This window comes from Ruditapes philippinarum, unplaced genomic scaffold (genome assembly GCF_026571515.1).
Source record: "Ruditapes philippinarum isolate M1 unplaced genomic scaffold, ASM2657151v2 ctg2575_1_1_1_1, whole genome shotgun sequence".
NCBI lineage: Eukaryota > Metazoa > Mollusca > Bivalvia > Venerida > Veneridae > Ruditapes > Ruditapes philippinarum.
This window is the reverse complement of record NW_026859698.1, coordinates 323,706-330,123: the sequence shown is the minus strand read 5'-3', so window position 1 is coordinate 330,123 and position 6,418 is coordinate 323,706.

The window sequence follows — 6,418 nt, the reverse complement described above, 5'->3', positions numbered from 1 at the left end:
GGCGACATATAGGGATCACTTCTCCGTCGTCTGTCTGTCTGTCCGTCTGTCCGTCACAAAACTTGTTCGGACTACTCCTCATAAACTACTGGTGCAATTTCATCCAAACTTTACAGGAATGATCAGTACCAAGTCTAGTTGTGCATATTGTCAGCATTTTCCGGTTCAATGATTTTTGTCAGAGTTATGGCCCTTTAATAATTTTTATTTTAAAAGTTTGTCCGGACTACTTCTCTTATACCACTAAAGCAATTTCAATGAAACTTTACAGGATTGATCTGTAGCTCAAGTCCTTGCGCATATTGCACGGGTTTTCCGGTTGAATAATTTTTGGTTGAGTTATGGCCCTTTGATAAAAAGGTGTTTTTTCTGTGTGTTGCCAGATACGCAAAAGCTTGTCCGGACTACTCCTCATAAACTACTGGTGCAATTTTATCCAAACTTTACAGGAATGATCAGTACCATGTCTAGTTGTGCACTGTCCGTCTGTCTGTCCGTCTGTCACAAACTTTGTCCCAACATGAAATTGGCCATCATGAGGCGACACATGTGATTACTGATCGCTCTTGTTCATATAAATGATCTTTTAGATTGTGTATCTAGCGTATCGAAGATAAAATTAAAACAATATATAAATCCTTATGAACGCCGGAGGTACTACTGGTGTGCCCGTTCGTGCCTGAAATAACGAATTGAGAGGCATCTGAGATCTTCATCCACTACTAAAGCTGGAAAGTCATAACACCATAACCAATCAAAGGGCTGCAAGCTCTATGGTATTTTCTGATCTTTGCAATCTAAATCATACTGACTATCTGTATGTATTTTCCTGTATAAGTTTATTTTTATATACTATAATTTATCTTACGCAGCGACTGCGTTTAGATTTTTTTTCTATAACAGTTTGAGATTGATACATATGGAATTTTGCATGACTAGAGTTGCATCAAAAAATCATTTTTCATTTTTTATGACATCCACACTTTATCCTTGCATATCGTGGCTACTTCCTTAAAAAGACACTTCAATAAAAATAAAATTGCCTCGACTAGGATTTGAACCTTAGGCCTCTCACACCCCAAACGAGCGTGCTACCTCTGCACCACGGTGAAGTAATACGTATGTACCTTGAATAAAACGAATACATTGTAATTCTAAATTTAGAATTGTAATCCTTATTAATTTCGAGGTATTTTGTTCACAATAAACCTGTTGTTTAACACTGATGAAAATAATTTAGCGAAAATCTTCTCGCCAAAACAGTCCGACATGTATATATTCCACTACTCGACAGTCAGATTTATTTGTGTACTACGCTCTGGAGCATTCGGTAATCGACATAGCTAAAAATAGCATTTTCATTGATTAAAATGATATTCATCCGCGTGATTTGTGATTGTGCATTCATGATAGCCTAATCCGAAGCTTTACGGAAATAGCCGAACATTTTTCATTGGGTAAAAAAGATATTCATCCGCGAAATTTGTGATTGTAACGTCATATTTCTATTGACTAATCTAAACTTTTAATGCACTGTAATTCGTTAAATGCCTACATTAAAATAATTCTTTCTTTTAAATTGCTGGTTTTTAAGCAGTTTTGAGTGAGAACTACTTTGCGTTGTTAGGTCTGTAAGGAAATTTTGTGTGAGACCGTGGATGTTCGCTTTGTATTTACTGATCTTGCGATCAGAAAATACAAAAATAAAAACTTTTATAAAAACAGTACATATATGACATGAGTTCAATCACAATGAATAAGCAATGGAAGGCCAATTGACGTCACTCCCATAAGCTTCAGGCGTTTCTTAGACGCTATTTCATACAATACTTCGACTCTTAGAGAAAATCTTGCACTTTTAGTCAATAGCGAGGTTTGAAGAATCATAAATGTATTTAAAAAACGGTTGGAAATTTTATTTCTCACAACCATATTCCATTGAAAATAAAGATAGCTTTGACTTCAAGTTGTAAAAATCTATGAAAATTTCAAAAGTTACTATATCTAGTTAAGGTTTAAACGGAGCTACACACATATTTTAGAGGACATATAGAAAAAATATGACATTGTGTATTTGAGTTTATGTATACCCGCCACCGGTTGCCCATATGGACGAGTCCTCCAGAAGAGTATTAGTCATTTGAGATTTTGGAGGATAGTGCAAGATACAGAAAGATGCACCAATTCCAGAACTTTCTCCTGGTTTTTTAACGTGCCAAGTGTTTAAGCACCCATAGTCTCATCCGGAAGACTGATTAGTAATTTTATTGACAAACCTTGGAATTGAACCCACATTGTTGAGATTACAAGCAAAGATTGGCCAGAAACGAAATGCCCTTGGTAATGACTAGCTATTGTTATGAAGAACTATATATGGCGGAGATTAGTCGATAGAATGCCTATCAGGTCACGTTAAACCTATTGCATGTTCTGTTCAAGGGAAGTAACAAAAATGGAAATGTTACAACGAATTGCAGAGCTATCTCTCTTTGTTTCAACTGTTCTACTAAAACTATAAACGAATGGTATCATTCACTTTAAATCCTTAACAAGATGAATTTTAACAAAACGAGAGTATTTATGTTAAATGAATGTGTCAGCTATGCTTTTGAAATTGTTTGTGACATTTGTTTTATAAATACACGAAGAAAGCGTTTAAACTCATTGAGTACGTCCATCACATTTACTAAAATATACAGGTACAATTTAATATAAAGCTGAAATTGATGTATTTAAGTCGCGATCTACTTTTTCGTCCAATGACAATAATTTTTTACTAATCTTCAGTAGCCGAGAGATTAACGTCGGACCATGAATCTAAAGTTTGTTGATCGCGTGAGTTCAAAGTCCTACATGGACAAGCCGTGATTTCCTTGAAATGCTTAGTATTGATATAATTTAGGAACAGATTTCAAGTATGACTTTAAGCTTCTTTCACAATCGAATTGAAATAATTCCTGTATGGGACATGTATTACAAAATTTACTTAACAACCATGCAAGTGAAAGACTAAACTACTCACATATTTTAATGATTTGTTTATTATTACAATAAATCATTATAAACAGTTTTACAAATAATGGAATGCTATAAATATTACTTCACATAGTTGTAACTGGATTGTTTACGAACATAGATTTGTATACTTCCAGTATTTTTTTATGATATTTGTGCAATGGCAACAATTTTAAAGATATACTATGCTCATATTTGAGAAAAATATTTTTACTGCAGAAATTTATTGAAATCTATAAAATTCTTACTAAAGATGTCTTATTAAAAAAAGAACGCACAGACTATGTATGGGAATCTGTGTCCCCTTATCACCAAGTAAAGCTGGTAATTTCTTTAAAAAAGTCCAGTATTTTTAATGACACTTTACAATATAATCATAGTGTGTCCACTTAAGTGTGAAGAATTTAAAGCATAACATATCTACTTTGTGAGAAGTCAAAACGTATTTAATTCATATTTACAAAAATACCGTGTAGTAAAATCAAATTTGAGCGTTTTATGCCATTATCAAGACAAAACTTTGCAATCTTGATTTATAGGGCTAAGATATCAACAATGTTTCTAATCTTTATATGTTAAAATATTTTTTTTTTATTTCTAACGTTATTAATGATATAGTAAAACGTAGATGTGTCATATAAATTGTTTGTCTTTGAATGAACATAAGATTACTATAGACACTTTAAGAATACTGTTTTACATGTTCAAACAGCACAAAGCACATTTTCAGTTAAACGATTTAATTGAAAAAGTAACTTTTAACATTTGGTACTATAGCTTAGTGTTTGTTAGTACGCATTAATACAATTAAATCTCTTACGCGGCACAGATGAGCTTCATATTAAATGAAATTAATGCTAACTTAACAAATACTTATCTACTTAGTAACTGAAATGATGGAATGAATCATTTACACAGTGAAAGATGGTTCGCTGACTCAACAGGATAGTATTTAATGACATGTTGGTACCGATTAACCCATTGCTTCATGAGCATTTGGTGAAACATTGAAAGTCTCCCGTTACAAGTTCAAATTGCTATAAAACTATAAAAACTGCTTCAATATCAAACGTGGCACAAATGTTGACCGGACCATTGCCTTTGTAACAACATGCCAAGGCTTGAATTTCCTGTTACTATGGCAACGAGGGGACATCTCAAAATTGCAAAAAATCACTATTTTGCGTTGATTTTTTTCCATCAAAATTGATTTCAAAGTGTTGCAACTTCGCGATGGATTGAGATAGAGTCAAATGCTTTTAACCGCCGTTGGTAACACGTTACCTTATGATCGATCTCGGGTCATTTTTATCCTCTGACAAGTCCAATATTTTCTTTGCGATGAGGGGGATTGCCGCCCCCTTCAAACCCCACAGACAGAAAGAGGCACATCCCCCTTCTGGCAACCCCCTGATGTATATTTTGGTTGCGGGCCGCGCCGAAAAAGTAGTCACTTTTTAAAACAACATTTCTCAAACTAAAACCCAGTGTTGGTGGCCTTAATAAGGCATTTTTTTCACCATTTGAGACAACAAAAAAAGGGGGAGGGGAGTGAAAAAGGCGTTAGAAGGCGTGTATATCGGGTAATGGGTTAGATAAATAAAATGTACTAAAGAATTTGGATAAAGGAACCATCTCATCGGAAAAAATGTAATTACATAATTTACACCACTAGAATATATTCTACGACATTACAAAAAAACAAAAATATTTACTTTCGAACAGTCAATTACATTCAAGCTTGAATAGAAAATATAAAGATTCATTAAATACATTAATACACCTGCACCAAAACAATTAAAAACTTGAGGTCACACATAATTCTATATCCGGTTTAAATATGTAACTACATAATATACAATGCATAGCTAATGCAAAAAGCAAACAACTGATTTTCAACTGACAACTTCTTTACAATAAAGTGAAGAGGAAGGTATTGCTGTAAAACGTTTTAAAGCAGCATGCCTTTATATTCGTGTTAATGTTTATGATTTTTTAAAGGATTAGAAAGTAGAATATTGTGAAGTGTACAATGAAAAGAACTTACAAATGAAAAGAACTTACACATTATAAACGGCACAAATCTGCGAAAAATACCAATAATAGGTAAAAATGTGCAAATATAGCCGTTACAGCGTTACCCATGAAGAAGAAATATGGTGTTTAATTCTACAAAATCAGACATTAACTGGATATAAGTTGTAGATTATTTCTTAAATCATGTGTAAATCATGAATATTTGTACATTTTTGTTGTTGACTTTCTTGAAATATTTTGGTTTATCTGGAGACATAAAGATTCAAAGTTACATAAGTTTACAAGGTAAATACAATACCGTGTATACAACTAAACGCTAAATTCAGATACTTCTTCCTAAAGCTTTAACATTGTATAATTTGATTATGTACTATAATCCGATAGACCTTTTGTCTATGTTCATTACAATAGAATATTATGCATCACTGTTAATTAATACAATATCACAATAGTGGCAAACTGTAAACTATGTATACGCGTACAAAACAAAGCCATACTTCTATAAAAAAATGCAATAATTTTTGTATATTTCGAACGTTCCAAATCTAACACTGAGGTATCCCTTACATAAAAAAGAAAATGATAAAAAATTTAATGGTTATTCTGTAGTATGATATAAACAAAACAGAGTATATCGTTATATATGTATGTGTTAAATAAACTTACAACAGACAAATACGTGAACATTTAAATTGTTTTCCATAATGCAAATAAACTATATAACTCCATCTTAGAGGTGAAGAAAGCTAAATTGATATTGAAAAAAAATCACTCTCTGTCAATGTTTGTTTTTAATTTCGTTAGGAACAGAACAGAACATATTTCATTAAAGTTGTCCTAAAGTACATCACCGTTACATATTTACAAAATTCATACATTTACATTTAATGTAATATTATACAGTCACATGATAAACCAGTGTTGATTAGTATCGAATCCCCCTACTCTGACATTTTATTTGTATAACAATAAATGCAACCAGAAACATTGACATAACAAAATGTTCCGGTGAAATTCCTATTGTAATGCACTACTTTAATTTGAATTAGACAGGTTAAGGTTATATAGGATTAGGATAAGGAATTTCATTCAGTGGTCAGTACAACTCATTCAGTGGTCAGTACAACTATATACTTCATAATTTAAAAAATAATCATCGAACATTTCTTGGGGCAATCTTTATTTATTATTAATGTACAGCATACGTACTCAATTTGTTTTGATATCGCAAATACACCATTCAACAATATATTAAAGATGTTTCAGTGTTACAGTTATATATGTTCCAGAAATGATAATGGTATAAGTGCTATGTATTATTGTTGTCAGTTGATTATTAATTACTAGCACATTTAGCTGTCTTCTG